The sequence below is a fragment of the Rhinopithecus roxellana genome, chromosome 6 (assembly GCF_007565055.1).
Source record: "Rhinopithecus roxellana isolate Shanxi Qingling chromosome 6, ASM756505v1, whole genome shotgun sequence".
Taxonomy (NCBI): domain Eukaryota; kingdom Metazoa; phylum Chordata; class Mammalia; order Primates; family Cercopithecidae; genus Rhinopithecus; species Rhinopithecus roxellana.
Window position 1 is genome coordinate 94391971 of NC_044554.1, and position 19208 is coordinate 94411178.

The following is a 19208-nucleotide window of genomic DNA, read 5'->3' on the forward strand; positions in this document are numbered from 1 at the left end:
TTAGGTTGTTCAGCAATTCTTCAACAAATTATACAATGGTGGTTTTTGTTACTTGTTTAGGATTAAAGTTGCACTTGGATTTAGTGTGGATTTCTTTACTTCTGCCCTGGCTGTGTACCTAATATATTCTACAAAAGATCTCTATGATCTATAAAAGAAATCCCAGTGTCCCATAGTAAGCATCCACTATCTCACACCCCAGGAAACTCACTGTGAATAAAAGTCAATGAAAAATGGAATTGAAGGAGAAGAGATGAGAATATCATAAGCACAAACATTACAAACAGGCATACCCTGACAGCATCTAGTTCCTACTGCTAAGTATTAATTAGGTCCTGCAATTCTCTGGGTGTCTCTTGGGTGCAAGTTCTTCCCAGAGAAGAAACTGTATTTCTCAGCTAGAGTTGTGCCACAACCAGGGAGAGCTAAGGAGAGGAATCAGGAGAAGAACTGGAGGAGAAAGAGCAATTGCCCCAGGTGAGGACTTTGTAGGGTCTCCAGGCAAGAGAAAGCTGCTGTTCTCTACTAAACTAGAAAGCCTGTTTCTGCTGGCATAGAGGGTACAGGCAAATCTGTAAGTTCTATTTTTTTTTCAGGCTCATCCAACCAAGTGTCCCCATCTTAGGTCTTGGGGACCCACTCTTTTCCTGCAAACCCTGATTTTGGCACAGGCAATGTATTCAGGAGGTATATTCAGTCCCCTTTTTGTTCTGCTCCCCTTATACTCAAATTCTCAGCCTGATTTCCAGCAGAAATTAAGATCTCTTAAAATGCTGCCATATATGCCTTCTGATATGACACCATGCTTTGGGTTGATTGTTGCTTATTTTTAACCACTTTATTTACATATTTTTAATGTTTTCAAAGCAATTAGCAGAGGCCAGCCAGCTCAACAATCCTTGTGATTATCTCTGCTCCAGTATCATTCAAATACCATAGGCCAGGGCTTTATTCCTTAACTGTATTTTTCCCCTTTCCACCACTGGAGAGTTAGGAATTGTGTAGCTACTGCAGACTAGGAGTGTCACCACTAGACCTACACTGGAAAATGAGACCTATATCACCACCTCACTCGGAAGAGATCCCAACCTAGAATCCCATTCTGAGTGCCTGCTTTGTGAGGCTACTCTCAAAAACAACTATCTTAGGAACGATTTTTAAGAAAGCAGAGTTGGAGCCAGGGAATTGTGTACAGATAGTTTATTTTAGAAGTGATCTCAGCAAACAGGAGAGGAAGCTAGGGAGAGCGAGATGCAGATGTGGTTCAAGACAATGCAAAGGTTGGTCACCCTGAGAGTAACTGGGGCTCCCCTCCATCAGAATCCTCAAGGAGCCTTGCAGAATGTGCCTCAGAATTGCCCAACTGAGCCGTGGAAGAGGACAGCATTTATCCATCCCGCTCACCCACTAGTCAAGAGCATTGACTGTCTTACATACCCACACTACTGATGCATGAGTGTCTGGGTAGTTTTCCACAAGCATCTCGTGAAGTGATCAAAAAAGTTCCAGAAAAAAACTGAGAGATTTTTGATGTAGTGGGGACCAGGTGCTGTCAAGTTACACCTGTTTGAAGCTGGTTGCCATAGCAATAGTTGCTGAAGGGGTGGGCTGTAAGAATGTAAAGTGGGGCACAACAGGTGTCCAGTGCAGATGGTGACCCCACTTTTAAAAGCTATGTAAGAATCTCTAGGCCAGAGACAAAGGAGAGAAAAAAATGAGAAGAAATTTCTACAGATATTTTATAGAGTGGGTTTTCATTTTACATATAAACCTATTAGCCATTACTAAAACTATTTTGCTGTGTTGTGCTAAAGTGAAACTCATATTATTCCTCAATAAGTTTTTCACATAGAAACGATGGAACCAGAATTTAACAGTAATGAAATATTACTGATATCCTGCAAACTGAGCCTATTTGCAATCAAATTAAAAGACAACTGTACTTCTTCATGCCATTAAATTGGAAAAAGATGAGAGAAATCTTAGGTTTACTTTGTTTGGAATGTGTTTGAGTCATTGAAACAATATCAGTCTTTCTATTATAAGAAATAATACTGATTTTTCTCCCTAGTCAGGGTCCATTTTCTCCTTTCTAGGCCTGAGGGTGGCCATCTGCTTCATCCATGCTGCTGTCTAGCATTTCACACAACCTAGCATAAATTCTCTGGATTCCAGAACCGTGAAGGTGATAACTTTGCACAACGCTAAAGGGAATTACATATTTGTAAAGGCAGAATTAATTTTTTATGGTGAAGTTTCTTGGGATTATTACATCATGTTATTAAATGAATTAATGCACACAAAGTATTTAGAGCACATAATAGGAGTTCAATGAATGTTAGCTTTGTCATGATTGTCATCATCATCGTCATCATCATTACATGGAGGCAGCAGTTTAGGGGTCAGAGGACCTGGCTTTTCGTCCTGCCTTTATCATTTATTAGTCTTGTATCTTTGGTAAAACCATTTAACCTCTCTGAGACTCAGTGTTCTTAGCTTTAGCAAGGGGTAATACATTCAGTTTCACAGCATTGCTATGGGGGTGAAATAACAAAAGCGATTTGTGGATTTCAAAGTGCTATACCAAGATAGGCATCTCCAACACATTATTCGGTCTAACCAGCTCTCTCTCTGCCATGGGTACTGCCTGCTAAGGGTCAGGGGCTGGATTCTGCAAAACCCAAATAGCTCTATTGTATGAAATGATGCTTTATTCATGTTACCCTCTTAACTCTTGGTTTTCATCTGTAATATATACTTCTTAGAATGACATCCGCTTATATGGCTCTCCCTCCAAACAATGTAAGTATCCTTGTCGTTATTTCCAGAATTCTTTCTTCCTTTCCCGTTGAATCAAATAATTATTATTATTATCATTTAAAAACCCAATAAATTAAAACAATGTCAACCAGTTTCTTTTCCTACATCTTTATTCTTTTCTTGCACTTTCCTGACTTTCTGGAATGGGAATGTAATCATTTATAGTCAGGAAAAAACAATAATAAAAAGAAATTTTAAAGGCCTGTAGGTATTTCACGCATGTATATGATTTTCTGACCAGAAATTTAGAGAGTGATTATTATAAATCTTTGCAAATGAGACAAACAGAGTATCATTTTTGAATGGCACGTGTCTACAGAACATCCAACAGGAACGTATTTTATACAGACTTTTATTTCTACAAAGACAAGAAATGACTTTTACAGTGAAATTACAAAAGACATTTGGTTTGTTTTCTCTATATATCATATAACTACATCATGCTGCTTACCACCCCATTGGTAGTCTTTTCCCCCAAGTTTTGCTCAGATTTTTAGATTGAATTATTCAGGAAGAACTGTTATTATAAATTACTGAAATGAATGAACAGTCAATACGACTTTGTAAAGACTGACCCTTTTGGATTTCAACTGTCAGCACAGGAAATATTACAAGATGGTAAATAACAATGGATGAGAAGGCCCAGGCCCCATTCTGAGAAGTAGTGTGCTTGTTATTGTCTATTGTGTGACCTTCATATGAGACAACAAAATACAGACTGTTCAACCGAAATCACATTAAGCAGAGATCTGGGCTCAAAATGAGAAGAGTGAAGACAAGATGGAATCCTGGAAAACCTGACAAGGTCTATTATCCTTCTGAGACAGAGCAATAATTAATACCATATTCAGCATGTGGCTGGAGGGACTATTTCCATTCAAATCTTGTAGGATGAGCATTGCGACAAAACTATGAAATGTTATTCTTCACATATTCCTTTCTGGTTGTATACAGAATTCATTTAGTTACTCTTTTCTTTTTTTCTGGGTGACAGAGCAAGAGAGGGTCTCACTCTGTCACTCAGGCTGCAGTGCAGTGACACAATCACGGCTCATTGCAGCCTTGGCCTCCCTGGACTCAAGCAAACCTCCTGCCTCAGCCTCCTGAGTAACTGGGACTACAGGTGCATGCCACCATGCTCGACTAATTTTTTTTTTTTTTTTTTTGCATTTTTTGTAGAGATGGGGTTTTACCATATTGCCCAGGCTATAAGTGATTACTTTTCTGCCTCTACCACCAGACCTTTAAAATGAGAGTGGCAAAAACCATGAGTTTCAAATAACTGTAAGAAAATCCTTTGGAAAATGGAAATGTGTTTGAGAGTCTTTGTAAAAGAACTTTAAAGGGTATTCTTTATGATCTAATGATCACAGATTCTAGGGACACACCTTGGACAAGTAACAGTCTCAGTTTCCTTCTCTATAAAATAAAGATAGTAAAAGTGTGTACCTTTTGGCATTTTAGTGAATATTGTATTAAATAAAGTAAAGGCAAACGATTAAAATGTTTAGTTATTGTTATTATTTACTATTTACTTGGTCAACAGTGTGTGTTCATTGACCATTTCCAAGCACTGTGATAGAAGCTAGGGGTAAAAAGCCAAATAAGGGCCAATTCCTGTCTTTAAAAGGTTAGCTGCCTAGTACGCTAAAACATGGAATTACGCTGTGGACATACTTGCTGTAGTTCTGAGTTATTGCTGCACAACAGCCATGTATGTGGCTATGTATGTGCGTGCATTTCGGGGATACTATAGGTTGAAGTGTAGAAACTGGAATCCTTTAGAAAAATTAGTTCCTCCCGACTTTCTTATCATTTGATACTTGAGAACTGGACCTTTCCAGTGAAGCAGCACTTTCATATTTCAGAACTTCTTTGCCACTAGGTCAGAGATTACAAACTCCCTCCTGGGTTTCTTACCAACTCATCCTCTGCCCTGTAAACAATGACCTTTTCTACACGTCATCTCACATAGGATTCCTTTGGAGGAATTAAATCTAACCCTGACAAAGCAAGATTATTTCAGTATCCTAGGATAAAGTGTTTACTGAACACCTCCTCCTGGATTGAAGTGGGCTTGACCTTAAGCAACCTGAAAATTTGCTGGAAGAAAATAAGTACATTCCACTAAGGATCTGTGAAATAGCAATTACTGTGAATACTAATCAAGGTGCTACTATACTGATTCTAGTAGATAGTGTCAAATGACTAAGACAGATCGTATGCAAGGGTGTGTAGGTGGGTGGAGGGCGGGTGCGAAGAATTAATTGGGAAGTTAGCAAATGGCAGTTACAGGAGAAGAAAAGAGCGATACTATGCTTGAGTTAATTCTGCAACCTTCAGGTATCCCTGGTATTTTCTCCTGAGGATAATTTGAGAGGAGAACCAAGTCAAGAACCTCTTCAAAGGATCAAAAACCACACTGTGTTAAAGCCTATAAGAAGGATTGTTACTGTGTAAATTAAATGCAAGTAGAAAAAAATATACCTGTAACTATTTTTAGGGACTTCATGATTTCACTTATTTCAGGAACCATTATTCAGTATAATCTTGCAAGGAAAGTGAACATGGCCTCCCAGTAAGAAATTGAGCTCAGTTGTAACTGTCTCTTTGACTTGTAATTAAAAAATCAGGTACACACTCTCTTATGGTTGAATAAAATGGATGAATTATTGCATTAAAATTAAAGAGTTAAGTATCTAGCTATGCAGGCAAATAAAGCTGCTATAAGAATTTTCCCATATAAATGCAGAAGTATATAGCTCATTTCAGTGCCATGTTCTATTCTTAGAGCTAAAGCTGTTACAGAGTTGGAAATTAAGGGAAGGAGGGAAGAGGTGCTCAGAAAAAGTTTCAAGTATCTCTTTAAAAAATGTCAATCAATGTAACAGCTATATGACTAAATTGTGAATATGGAGTTTATAAGGGTCAAATCACAGACAGGAAGGTTTCTCAGTGATTTCCTCTAATATCTTCCTCATTTTACAGAAAGGAAGACACTGAGGTACACAGACTAATGACTTGCTGAAAGTCACACAGCAAGAGAAAACCAGGTTGAGAGACAGCTCCTGAGCCCTCTGGCTCATTTCCACTGAAGTAAATGTCATATACCCATATCACCTTGTGCCTAGTACAATGCAACTCACAATCCACACTGTTTGCTGACTGGTTCCAAATGTCCAATCGATCTCACTCCAGGGCTCTTGGTATTCCTGGTCCCAAAGCCACACAGATTTTTCAATCTAATGTATGTCAGGGTATCAATCATGTTATTTTTATTAGTGAATTTCACTTTCCTAATTCCAAGACACCCTGTTTCAAAGGAGAAATAATTATATTCCTATCCAATGCCAGTTTCCAAAGATTTACTAGTAATAATTAACCAGAGTCCTTGAATCCTTTTTGTGCAAAAAAGCAATTAACCTTGACTCATACCTATATCTGAGGAGCTACTTCCAGGTGATGCTTGTACTTTAACCCACTATAGCTATCCTCTGCTTTAGTCTAATGTGCAGGAAGAATAATGTGCTATCCATGTATATTAAGCAAAAGCCATAAAGAAAACCCAGATGAGGGGGAAGATTCCTGAGATAGTGACACCTTGACCAAGATGGACAGCCAGCCATGGTGTCTTTGATCCTTGGTCCATCTCAACTCTGGTAATTTTAGTGGGTGGTGACTTCCCAGAGCTATGCTGAGAATGATTCTGAGAAATTGAAAAAACTTCTGATCAATTAGAGATGGAAGAATGGCCATGTATCCAAGAAGTGTGGCCCCCTTGGAGGCAGGCAAAGACAGGTCACTGTAGCCAGAGACAGGAGAAATGTCCTAGGAGGAAGAGCTCTAGGATTCAAACGACCACAATCTCTTTTCTCCAGAAGTGAGCAGGGGGCCTGAGAGTCTAGATAAGAAAACTAGGGGCTGGTGACCTTAAGTAGACAACAAGTGACAGATCTGCCCTGAATAATTCCATATGTAATTTTCTCTTTTTCTTCCTTCTTCCCTCCTCACTCTTTTCTTCCCTACTTTCTTTCTATCTATATTTTTTAATTATAAGAATGTATTTCTACAACCACCTTGTTCTCAAAGGCTAGAAGGCAGCTTACAAAGGTAACATAAACATTAGGTAACTGAAAACGCTGGGAAGTGGGGACAGGCGGGAGAAGGAGAACGAGGCAGATACGCAGAAGCAATAAAAATATAATAAAAATAAAGATAATGATGTGACTAGCTTGTTCTAAATGTTTACTATGTTGCAGGCAGAAAGTAATTTATAAGTATTAATTCCTTCAACCCTCACAATAACCCTGTAAGAAAGGTACTCTTACTACTCCATTTTCTAGATGTGGGAATTGAGGCACAGAGAAGTCTCATCGCAAACAAGTGACTGAGCTGAGATTCATGCCAGCCACACTTCAGATCCTGTGTCCCACCAGCCTTTGCTGTCTGTTTTGAAATAGGGGCAGTTTGTCATCACAATATGTGATGTATAAGTTCTATACGCTTTTGCACAGGTAAGCCTCAAATACTCTCATCCATTAGGGCGAAGAGAGGCAGAGCCTTGGATAACACCAGCAGGAGACCCCCACTGCTGTATCTACATAAGGGGCAAGGCTGCCTGGACACCCGGCCAGATGCAGACTTCTTTGGCTGAGCAGGCACTCAGAAACGCAGGCACTCCTGCTGGGGGGCCGGGCCCTTCCATTCCCACCCCTGCTGGGTCACACCAGCCCACTGCCGTGAGTGAGGACGTGAGTCAGAACCTCTCAGGTGCCTTTTCCTCCATCCCACTAAAAGATCTGCATGGATCCGTGATGAGTGTAGGCTGTTGAAAAAGTTATGTATGATTCAAGTGGATGACAAAGAATATAAATGACATAATTTATCCTTTTATCTTTTGAGTTGACTTTATGACAAAATCCAAACTATATGTTAACAGCCTTCATTTGTAACTATTTAAACAATTATAAAGGGTAGTCAGATGAGAACATTTAAAAACTATCTGGCTTCATATGAATTTAGAATAGTGTGGGATTTTTTTTTAAAGACACATGTGAATACAAAAATGGTTATGGTCTAAAAGAAAAAGACGGGAAAACCATACATGATAAATAAATTAAAAAATGAGAAATAGAGGCCTTAAATATACATAGATCCTGCACATTTGAACACTTTAGTTCAGAGGGAGAAATGGACCAATAAGGTGATCTGGACAACACAGGTGTACAGCTTGAACCTAGAGTTTAAAAGACAATTCGGAGTTGGGAACTCTGAATAACCTCCTTTCTGGCCCCCAGTAGGCCTAAAACCTTAGCACTTCCACTCACATTGTCTTGTGATTTTCATGAATTTGTTCAACATTCTGAGGAATCTGCAATGCTCCCATGAGCATGCTGAATCCTGTAGATGTATTCCACTACAGCTCCTTCTGGAGTGAGCAGGACAGATGAAGAGACTGGAGCCAGGGAAGAACCTTCTCTCCAGCTCCCTGAAAGCACCGGGTATATGGTAATGATGGGGGTGCTATGGAGTCAGCCAGAAGGAGGTTTGACTTCCAAGTCAGCCACTCACCACTCACTGGAAGAGTGACTGGGGACAATTTATTGAAGCCCCAGGAGCTCTCATCTCTAAGAGAGACCTACTCATGGGACTATTATGAGGATTACATGAGTTGATTTATGTAAATGCTTTACATAGACAATGACACCATAAATAGGAGCTATTGCTATTTTTATTTCTCATATACATGGTGCTCTTGAATAGATAGTTGTATTCTTCACATTGTTCTTTTAAATATTTGCATCGATATTAATAACCCCTGATTGTACTACAATGGGCCATGTCTCACAAATTAGTAGAGGATTAAGAAAATCAAAGAACATATTGCAGATGGTCAAGGTTAGAAAATAAATTTTAAAAATATATATGATATGCTGAGATGATTGGAGAATAAATACAATTTATATAACAAATGTGAATGAACCAAATTAACTTACTTAAAGAACAAATATTCTAAAATACACAATCTAACAGTATATATTTTATGAGATATATTAAAAGCAACCAAAAAATGTAAAAACAAATGGCAATATTAAAATCAGAAGAAATAGAATTCAAGGATAAATTAAAAGTAGATAAAACTCTTTTTGCCAGAGCATGAAACTCAATGCTTTTCTGCATGCCATAAAATTCATATTATTAATACTTGGAAACTTTTTAATAAACTTACTTTTATTTTTTACCTGCCAAACAGAAGAAAAACATATACAGCTATATCTAATATGAGTGATATAATTAGTAGTTTGTTTATTCAGAGGTCAGCAACCTTTTTCTGTAAAGAGCCAGAGAGAAAATATTTTAGGCTTTGTGTGTCACATATGATCTCTGTTGCATATTCTTCTCTGTGAGTGTATGGTTTTTAAACAATCCTTTAAAAATATAAAAACTGCAAGTAGCCCAAGGGCCATATATAAACAGACCCTGGGCTGGCAGGCCAGTTTGCTGACCCCTGACTTTTATGTATAATCTATGAAACTATTCATATATTTCACATTATGTTTAAGCAATTGATATTACACTTATATTAATTATATTACAGGTATAATTTCCCACAAATGCCTTGTTTTCTTCCTTAAAGAGCACAGGAAACATTTACAAAAATTGACTAAATTGTAGACCAAAAAGAAATCTTAGAATTTCCTAGATCAGGGGTTCTCAACATGTGGTCTGGGGATTTCTGGGGGTTTCTAAGATCCTTTCAGGTGATCCTCAAAGGTCAAATCTATTTTCATAACAATATGTGATGTTACTTGGCTGTTTCACTTTCAATCTCTCATGTAGATACAGTGGAGTTTTACAAAAGCTTCCTGACACATTACATCTCAACAGATTGAATGCAGAAGCAGACATGAGAATCCAGCTGTCCTCCATCGATCCAGACAGTAAAGAGATTTGCAAAATGTAAAACAATGCTACTTTTCTTTTTTTTTTTTTTTTTTTTTTTTTTTTTTTTTTGAGACGGAGTCTCGCTCTGTCGCCCAGGCTGGAGTGCAGTGGCGTCAGCTCACTGCAAGCTCCGCCTCTCGGGTTTACGCCATTCTCCTGCCTCAGCCTCCCGAGTAGCTGGGACTACAGGCGCCCGCCACCTCGCCCGGCTAGTTTTTTGTATTTCTTTTTAGTAGAGACGGGGTTTCACCGTGTTAGCCAGGATGGTCTCGATCTCCTGACCTCGTGATCCGCCCGTCTCAGCCTCCCAAAGTGCTGGGATTACAGGCTTGAGCCACCGTCTTTTACATTTTTTCTTCGTTTTGAAAAACAATAATTTCCCATCAAAATGTGTTACATATGTTAAGATGTAATGGGTATATTATTGCTATTTTAAATGAATTAATGAATATATATAGTTGAATTTCTCAGTTTGTAGTATGGCAAATACTGATAGATACAAACAACATGAACATATTCCTTGGGTGCCCTTTATAGTTTTCAAGAATGCAAAGAGGTTTTGAGAATAAAAACTTTGAGAACTACATTTCTAGAAAATACATGTCCAGTCTACACTCTTTTATTATAATACATTCATCCATTAATTAGGTATATTTACTATTTTGATAGTGGACTGGCCCAGCCCTGAAACTTCCTAGAAACCAGCCCTCCCTTCTCCCCACGGAATTATCTGCCATTCACCTAAGAAAGAAATACAAACAATTTCAGGTCAAAAGGTACCTCTCAGTATCTTTTCTAAAGAATTTCTGACATATGCAGTAGGGTTAGTCACCACAGGATAGGACAGGGTCTAAACTTCAACTAAAGAGAAATGTCTAAACTGGGCTGCAGAAACAGAGAATTGGGAGAATAGTAAATAATTAATAAGGGCTAACCCATGCAGTTACATGAATTCAAGATGACAGAGTGAAAGCAAATGGAAAACCCTAATTGCATTTTTAGTTAGATTAAGTGATTTCTCAACAACTGTGCAAATAATGTTAATTTTCCCTTCCAAAGCTCAAGAAAGACATATTTGTTTTAAGAACTAAGGCAACTTTTAAAATAATGAATCAAAGAAGAAAAGGAAGACAAAAGCAAGTCTACATGTCTCCAACCTAATGACTTGGGAAAATGGTAGAAAAAAAAAACAAAAATAAATGCATTATTGATTGAAGTATAAAATATATTCAGAAAAATATTTATATTATGCAACTTGTGAATTTTCACAAACTGAACACAACTGAGTAAGCATCACCCACAGCAAGAAATAGAATGCAAACTCTTCAGTCACTATACCCTCTCCTCCTCCAAATAACCATTATCTTCAAAATGCTAACACTATACATTAGTTCTTCTTTCACAAATGTATATAAATGGAATCATTCATTATGTATTTACATTGTGAATTTTAACACTTTATGTTTTCCTGCAGCTTCAACATCCCCCCAGACAGGCTGCGATGCCCCTGTCAGGTGACCGAGTACACCAGTGTGTAAGGCTGGTCTCGGGCACAAATTTCCCTTCTTTCCCGCCTCTGCTGTGACCTAATGACATTCATTGTACCACTGAATTCCCCTTGTGCCCTTTGCTTGTGAACGCTACCTTGATCCCCAATGAAGGCACTTGCCCACAGGTCCTCGCTGGCTCTCAGCTCGCCACCTGCTTGGTTGAGCTCACTTCCCCCGCGATGTGGTCCCCTAGTAGCATGTGGTGACCCCCGTTCTAGGATCTGTGAGTATAATACACTGTTTCTCCTGTGCCACTCATCTGTCCCCTCTTGTGGCTGCACCTGACTGAGCAGCTCATGAAAGAATACAAAACCTTATTCATCTGTATTTGACATTCCTGCTCAATATTTTGTATGTGAAATTCATCCATACTGTTAGGTGTAGTGGTTATTTGTCGGCTTTCATTGATGTCAAGTATTTCATTATATGAATATTCCCTAATGTATCCATTCTACTTGTTCATGGACAGTAAGATGTTTCCATTTTCTTCTCCCTAGCTTTTGGCTGTTACGTGTAGATCTGACAAGATCTCTCTTCTGCATTTTTCTGAGTGGGGGTGTGGGGGGTGGGGGGACGGGGCAAGGTGGGCTTGTTTAAGGCATTTCTGTTGGGTTTATATCTAAGGATGCAATTACTGGGTCATATGCATATGTAGCATTAGTAGATAATTTCAATTCCCCAAGTAGGAAATTGCAACAATTTGCAATCCAAACACCAATTTATGCGAATTCTAGTTGCTCCATCCTTCCTTTTTAATGTTAGCGTTTTCATGGGGATATAGCAGCATCTTATTGTGATTTTATTTCCCATTTTCCTTATGTTTGAGGTGGAGCGTTTTTTCAGATATTCATTGGCAAATTAGACATCTTGTTTTGCAAAGAGGATATTCCTGTTCCTCCTTAGTGCTATTTTAAAAATTTGTGCTATTCATTCCTTAGTGTATTTTTAAAATTGAATTGTGTTTTTCTTATTGATTTATAGTTCTTCATATAAGATATGAGTCTTTTATTGGAAATACATATTGCAGATATGTTCTACCCATCTGTAGCTTGCCTTTTCATTCTCTTAAGTGTATCTTTTGATAAACAGAAGTTCTTTTTTTATACAGTCCAACTTCTCAATCTTTTCCTTTATGTTACTACTTTTTATGTTCTATTTCAGAAATCTTTGCTTTCCTGAAATTATAAAATAAATCTCCTATGTTGTTTTTTTAGAAGTTGGATTGTTTTACCTTTTACATTAAATAGTATATTTGGAATTAATTTGTTTCTTTATGGTATGAAGTAGGAGTCAATAATCATTTTTTCCATTTAGAAATTCAACTGACCAAATACCACTTATTTAAATGACTCTTCTTTCATTCTGAAGTGTTGTAAATCTGGTGTCCATATATGGGTAGATTTTCAGGATTTGTTATTCTGTTCCATTAGTCTATTTGCCTTGTACTAGTACCATATTTTTTTAATTCTTGTTACTTTAAATTCATTTTTTCATATGTGTTAGTGTGAGCCCTTTACCTTTATCCTTCTTCAAGAATAACTGGGCTAATCTCAGTCTACTAGTTGCTGCTATACTGCATTTCCACATAAATATTAGAATTACATTGTCAATTTTCATTGAAATAAAAAGGCTGCTGAGATTTTTATTGGGATTGCATTGAATCCATAGATCAATTTGGGGACAGTTGGCATCTTTAAAATAGTAGTGCTTCTAATTTATAAAGAATACATTTATTCTGTGTATTTAGGTATTTTTCTTTCCTGTCTCTCGATAATGTTTCATGATTTGCTATATAGAGGTTTTTCACAGAAGGTTAAATGTATTCCTAGAATTTGATGTGTGGTGATATCATGTAAATGTTAGCTGTGTCTTTGAATTACATTTTCAAATTGTTTGTTTAGAACTGGTTTATTAAAACTATTTATTTTTGCATATTGTATCTAGCAAGCTTGCAGTATTCACTTGCTAAATACAATAATTTATAGATTTTCTTTTTTTTTTTTTTTTTTTTTTTTTGAGGCAGAGTCTTACTTTGTTGCCCAGGCTGGAGTGCAGTGGCTGGATCTCAGCTCACTGCAAGCTCCGCCTCCCGGGTTTAAGCCATTCTCCTGCCTCAGCCTCCCAAGTAGCTGGGACTACAGGCGCCCGCCACTTCGCCCGGCTAGTTTTTTTGTATTTTTAGTAGAGACGGGGTTTCACCGTGTTAGCCAGGATGGTCTCGATCTCCTGACCTCGTGATCCGCCCGTCTCGGCCTCCCAAAGTGCTGGGATTACAGGCTTGTAGATTTTCTATATTCACATAAAGTTATCTACAAATAATAGTCTTACTTATTTTTTCTAATTCTTATACCTTTCACCTCTTATTTTTACCTTCTTACAATAATAGTATATTAGAAAATGTATTGAATAGGTGATAGGAGTATTTTCTTTTCTATTCTTGATTCCAGGGGGAAAAACTGAATATTTGAGTATTAAATTTAATATTTGCTGTAGGATTTTGTAGAGTTTTAAAAAATCAATTATAGAAATTTCCTTCTGTTTTTAGTTTGCTATTTTTTGCCTAAATTATGAATACATATTAAATTTGATCCACTTATGAAGATGCTTATATGATTTTTTCTTCTTTATATTCCAAATGTGATAAGTTCATCGACTGATTTTTTGTACATTAAATGAAACTTGTATTGCTGGAATAAAATTTCTGAGTCATGATGTATTCCCCTTTTTATATAGCAAGGTACACTTTGCTAATACTTTCAGTAGGATTTTGCAACTATATTCATGAGAGACATCGGCCTGCACTTTCCTTTCTTGTAAATGTCATTTCAGGTTTTGTATCAAGGTTATGTTGGCCTTATAAAATTGATTGAAAAATGTTCTCTCTTTTTTTATTTTCTGCTTTTTTTTTTTTTTTTTTTTGGTAAAATTTGGATAAGTTCACTGGTGATGCCATCTAGGCCTTAAATTTTCTATGTAGGGAAGTTTTAAACTACAGATTCAATTTACTTAATAGATACAGATCTATACAGATTTTCTATTTCTTTTCTGTGACAATTTCACAAAGTTCTATTTTTCTAGGAATTTGACTATTTTTTAACTTTTCTAATTTATTGGCAAAAAAGTGATAATCTCTTTATTTCCGCAATGTTTGTAGGATCTAGAAATGTCCTCTTCTATCTCTGAAACTGGTAATATGTGTTTTTTTCTTTATCAATCTTGACAAAGTTTTATAAATATTATTAATTCACTAGTTTGTTGGTACTCCTCTGTATTGAATGTTTCTTGTCTAGTTTATTAATTTTTACTTCTTTCTCCTTTCTATTTTTTCCTTCTTCTCTTTTGCCTTTCTTGTTTATTGACTTCAGTTGTTTTATTCACTAGCATATGCCAGTAAGTACAGACATGCATTTTCCTTTAAGCACCACTTCAACTACAAGTTGAAGCCCAGGTTTGGATTATCATCCATTTTAAAATATTACTTAACATCCACTTGGATTTCTTTTTTGAATCATAGATTACTTATAATATTCTTGTTTAATTTCCAAACATTTGGGAATTTTCTAGTTCTCTTTTGTTATTGACATCTTGTTTAATTCCACTTACTCAGTGACCCTTTTATAGATGAGTTCAATACTTTGGAAGTTTTTGACTGCTGCTATAGCCATGCAACTGATCAATTTTGGTGAGTGTTTCAAGTGAACATGAAATAAATAGTTTTAGTGCAAGCATTGATTGCATTAAACTGTAAATGGCAATTTGATTCAAGTTTGCTCGTTGTGTTCTACAAATTTTATATTTAAAGGTCTGTATTTTTGTGTCAGTTACTGAGACGTATACATTGTGAAATTGTCTGTCAATCTCTATAGTTTTTCAAATTTTACTTTATATGATAGGAAAGTTATGTGATAATATGCCTATAAATTTAGAGTAATTCTTCCTGGTGACTCGATCCTTTCATCCTGATGAAGTGTATCTCTTTGTCTCTAGTAACTCTTCTTGTCTTAAAGGCTACTTTCTTTTATAGAAATACAGTAGTGTCAGCCTTCTGGTGACTGTTTACATGACTTTATTTATACCTTTACCTTCAAATGTTCCATATTCCTTTATGTGTGTCTTTTCAAAGTGACATATCATTGAGTTCTTTCTCCCGTCTGAAAATCTTTGTATTTTATTTTGTGTGTTTTAGTCAATTTCCATTCCATAATGTAATGACAGATATATTTATGTTTCAACCTCCTCTCTTATTATTTCCTTTCTATTTGTCCACTTGTCTTTTAATCTCTCCTCTTTACTTATTTTGGGTTAAGTATTTTATAGTTTACTTTTTCCTCTTTATTTACTTATTTGTTAAGTATTCTTTTTCTTTTCTTTTGGTGCTTGAAGTGGGTTGAATAGTGTTCCCCCAAAATTCATATTAATTCAGTACCTCACAATGTGACTTTATTTGGAAACAAAGTCTTTGTAGTTGTAATTAGTTAAGGTGAAGTCATACTCGATCTGGGAGGACCCTAAATCCAATGATTGGTGCCCTTATAAAAAGAAGAAAAGACACCCTGAGAGACACAAGGGAAGGAAGCCTGTGGTGATGGAGGCAGAAATTGGAGAGATGAAGCTACCAGCAAACGATCATTAAGGATTGCCAGAACAACCAGAAGATGAAGGAGGCAAGGAAGTACTCTTCCCTAGACCCTTCAAAGGGAGCATGCCCTTTCCAGCACCTTGATTTTAGTTTTGTAATTTCTCCATCTGTGATGGAAAAAATTTCTGCTGTTTTAAGACCCCCAGCTTGTGGTAATTTGTTATGGCAGCCCTAGGAAATTAGTAATGTTTTCCTTGGATTTTATGAAATACAACTTTGACTTAGTTCAATATAAATTGGTGTTGCTACCAAGTATATGCAAGGACCTTAGGACATTTTAACTCCACTCACCCCAATTTTGCTTTTTATACCATTGTTTCATGCATTTTAATTCTGTATATATTGTTTTCACAGTCAATAATAATTTAGACTTACGCAAATGTTGACCTTTTTTATTATGCCTCTTTCCTTCCTGATTTTCCCATGCTTCCAACTTGGATCATTTGACTTCTGTCAATTTCCTTTACTAATTCATTTAATGAAATCTATTGGTCATACTTTTTTATGTGTGCATGTCTGAAAATAATCTCATTCCACCTTCATGTTTCCACATTTTATTATTACATTTTTCAAACATCCGGCCAAGTTGAAAGCATTTTATGGCACAAACCTATACCACATAGATTTGTATTTTACTGTACTTCCTTGATTAATATCACCTATCTCTTCATCTACTCATCCCTCTAGCTAGCACTATATTTTGATTCCTTTGGTTCATGTCAAAGTAAATTGCACACATCCATACACTTTTTCCTAAATGCTTCAGCATGTCTATCACTAAATAGATGTTTGCAATTAATTATCTTTTCTTTTGACTATATGTGTGTATATATATATATAGTGAAATGCACAAATACTATCTCTAAAGTTACTGAGTTTTGACTAATCCTTATTCCTGTGTAATACAAAGAAAGTTCCCTCATGCCCCTTCCCAGTCAATTCCTTTCACTTCCCACCCAGAGTCAACGACTGTTCTGCTTTTTCCATTATACATAAGTTTTGTCTGTTCTATAGAACAGACAAATATAGAGGGTATAGAATTGTATACCCTCTTGTGTAAGGCTTCTTTAAATCAGTATAATGTTTTGAGGACATGTCCATGTTTTTGTGTGTGTCAGTACTTCTTGCCTTTTTATTGTTCAGTAATATTCCATTGTGTGAAAATACCACAGGCTGTCTTTTATTCTTTCCTCATTGATGGAAACCTGAGTTTCTAGTTTTTGGCTATTATAAATATAGCTGCAATGAACATTCTTGTATAAGTGTTTTTTATAATCAGATTTTCATTTTTCTTGGGCAAAATACCTAGGTGTAGAACTGCAAATGTTTACTTTTATACAAATCTGCCAGAATATTTTCAAAGTTGTTGTATCATTTTATATCCCTACCAACAATATTTAAGTGTTCAGTCACTGTACAACCACACCAACAGTTGGTGTTGTCATCCTTTTACTTTTCATCATTCTGGTGGATATGTTATAGTATCTTGTGGTTTTAATTTGCTTTTCCCTGATGATCAGTGATATTTAGTATTTTTTTTCTTTATTGGACATGGATATTCTTCTTTGTTAAATAGATATTTAAATAATTGGCCCATTTATTATTGATTACCAGAATTCTTTACATATTCTGGATACCTGTCTTCTGTCTGCTATACATATTGCAAATATTCTTTCCAGTATGTGGCTTGCATACTCATTTTTTCAGGGGTATCTTTTGATAGGCAGAACGTTTTAATTTTCATGAAGGCTAATTTATCCTTTTGTTGCAGATATTGTTTTCTGTGATCTACTTAAGAAATGTTTGCCTTCGTCTAAGGGAGCAACATATTTTCTTGTTTTCCTTTAAAGACATATGATTTTAGCTTTTGTGTGTAGGTTTTGGATCCATCTTAAATTGTTTTTGTGTCTGGTGTGAGATAGAGATTGAGGTTCAGTTTTGCCATATGAATATCTATTTACTCTCACACCATTTGTTGAAAAGGCATTCCTTTCCTCACTGAATTGTTTTGGTGCCATTATCAAAAATTAAGTGACCATTTAAGTGTGGCTATATTTCTAGGCTCTTGATTCTGTTCTGTTAATGAATTTGTCAATCATATGTCAGTGTCACTCAGTCTCTATTATTGTAGCTTTATAATACAAGTTGAAATTATGTGCTATCAATCCTCTACCTTTGTTCATCTTATCAAGATGTCTTTGACTATCCTTGGTCCTTTTCTCTGTTTCTTATCTTTGTTATTCTTCTTTCTTCTACTTTCTTTGGCTTTATTTTGCTCTTCTTTTTCTAACTTCTTAAAGTGCAACCTTAAGTCATTGATTTTAGACTTTTCCTTTTTTTCTGAGATAAATATTCAAAAACAGTAAAAAAGGGGGGCTGAGTGCGGTGGCTTACACCTGTAATCCCAGCATTTTGGGAGGCCAAGGCTGGCGGATCATGAGTTCAGGAGATTCAGACCTTCCTGGCCAACATGACGAAACCCTGTCTCTACTAAAAATGCAAAAAAGTAGCCAGGCGGGGTGGTGGGCTCCTGTAGTCCCAGCTACTCAGGAGGCTGAGTCAGGAGAATTGCATGAACCCTCAAAGCGGAGGCTGCAGTGAGCTGAGATCGCACCACTGCGCTCCAGTCTGGGCAACAGAGTGAGACTCTGTCTCAAAATAAATAAATAAATAAGAAAAAAATATCACTCTTAGCAATGCTTAATCTGCATCCCACAGATCTGGGTATTCTGTATTTTCTTTGTCATTCAGGTTAGAATATTTTCTAATTTACCCTATTAGAATTAGTTAATTAATTGTTAATTTTTCCATGGATTATTTTAAACTGCGTTGTTTATTTTTTCAATTACTGAAACTTTCTTAGACATTTTATAGCTATAAATTTCTAATTGTGGACAAAGAATACACTCTGTATGATATTGATTCTTTTAAACCCACTGAGGCTTGCCAAGCACATGGTCAAGCCTAGTGAATGTATCATATGCACTTTTTTTTTAAGTTATTCCTTAGTACTAAGATGTCCAAAATGAAAACCTGGGAAAGAGCTCTGATTTTGACTTTCCATTCTGCTGAGCCTCCTGAAAGCTCTCATTGTACATCTCTACCTCTTAGCCTCTCATTTGAGAATCAGCAAATGCCCCAAGTGGGAAAGTCACCCTTACTACTGGGCTTACTTCCCTGTGTTTCCATTCTCTCTAGAGTCTTGCTCCTTCAAGTCTTCTTGCCTTGGGAGCCCCAGGATGCTTCAAAGTCAT